The 1,725-nt window shown below is 43.6% G+C and overlaps 1 pseudogene; it reads right to left on the minus strand.

The window, feature by feature from the left end:
• Nucleotides 1-492: 492 nt before the first annotated feature.
• Nucleotides 493-1,224, minus strand: LOC141515039 (ferritin heavy chain-like; annotated as a pseudogene).
• Between the last annotated feature and the right edge of the window lie 501 nt (nucleotides 1,225-1,725).

Below are 1,725 nucleotides of genomic sequence, written 5' to 3' on the forward strand. Positions count from 1 at the left end.
TCTTTTTTTAATCAAACTGACCAGAAGTTTATCAATTTTATTGTTTTTTTCATAATACCAACTTTTGGTTTTATTTATTAATTCAATAGTTTTTTCTTTCAATTTTATTAATTTCTCCTTTAATTTTTAAAATTTCTAATTTGGTATTCGTTTGGGGATTTTTGATTTGTTCTTTCTCTATTTTTTTAGTTGCATGTTTATTTCATTGATTTCCTGTTTCTCCAATTTATTCATATAAGCATTTAGAGCTATAATATATCTCGAGAGTTGCTTTCAATGAATCCCATAGGCTTTCGTATGTTGTTTCATTATTATAATTATCTAGGATAAAATGGTTAATTCCTTCTACAATATGATTTTTGGTCCACTCATTTTTTTTTATCAGTACCAAGTCACTTTATTGGGATGTAAATGGTGGTCTTTTTTGGTACAGATTATGAAAAGGTCAGATAACCAAAATATGCATACACTGAAAGACAGCAGGAGTGGTTCCCAGGTGTGGGGGGAGCCGGGGTGGCTTAGCTCTCGTGGTCGCTGTCTCCAAGGGTGTGCTTGTCAAAAAGATATTCCGCCATGCCAGAATCTGGGGGCCCCATCTTGCTCAGGTTGGTTACGTGATCACCCAACTGTTTGATGGACTTGACCTATTTGTCCAGGTAGTGGGTCTCGATGAAATCCCATAGGTGGGCGTCGTTCTTGTCAGTTGCCAGCTTGTGCAGTTGCAGTAGAGACTGACTGACACTTTTTTCCAAGTGCAGCGCGCACTCCATGGGGTTCAGCCCACCCTCCCAGTCGTCGCGGTCCGGTTTCTTGATGTCCTGCAGGAAGATGCGGCCGCCGCGCTGGTTCTGCAGCTTCAGCAGCTTCAGCAGCTTCTCGGCTTGCTCGCGCTCCTCCGGCACTGGCGCGGGAAGTACTTGGCCAAGGTCCTCAGGGCCAAGTCCTCGCGGTCGAAGTAGTAGGACATACAGGTAGGAGGCGGAGAGCTCCAGGTTGATCTGGCGGTTGATGTAGGCCTCCGAGTCCTGGTGGTAGTTTTGGCGCACCTGAGAGGGAGACGCGGCGGTCATGGCAGCAGCGGCGGTGGCGGGCGGCTGCTCAGAGGGCAGAAGTGTCGGGGCGTGGAGGTGAAGGTGGACAGGTGGCTAAGGGCGGCTCCGGCCAGGAATCGTGCGGTTTCCGTTCAAGCACTGTTGAAGCAGGAAACCACAGCGACTCCCCTCCCTGGGCTTCTGGCCGGTCCACTCAATTTTTACGATGAGTTTATTCAGTTTCCAATTTGCTGTGGGCCTATATCTCCTTGGCCCAGTATTGCATATGACTTTTATTGCATTGTGATCTGAGAAAGATGTATTCACTATTTCTGCCTTTCTGCAGTTGATAATTAGGTTTTTATGTCCTAGTACATGGTCAATTTTTGTATAAATTCCATATACTGCAGAGAAAAATGTATATTCCTTCCTATCCCCATTAAGTTTCCTCCATAAGTCTACCATATCTAATTTTTCTAACAATCTATTTACCTCCCTAATTTCTTTCTTTTTTGTTTTATGATTTGATTTATGTAGATCTGATATTGGGAGGTTGAGGTCTCCTACTAGTAGAGTTTTGCTGTCTATGTCTTCCTGTAATTCTTTCAGCTTCTCCTCTAAGAATTTGGGTGCTGTCCCACTGGGTGCATATACATTCAATATTGAAATGACTTTATTGTCTATGGTACCTTTA

This window comes from Macrotis lagotis, chromosome 1 (assembly GCF_037893015.1).
Source record: "Macrotis lagotis isolate mMagLag1 chromosome 1, bilby.v1.9.chrom.fasta, whole genome shotgun sequence".
NCBI classification, from domain to species: Eukaryota; Metazoa; Chordata; class Mammalia; order Peramelemorphia; family Peramelidae; genus Macrotis; species Macrotis lagotis.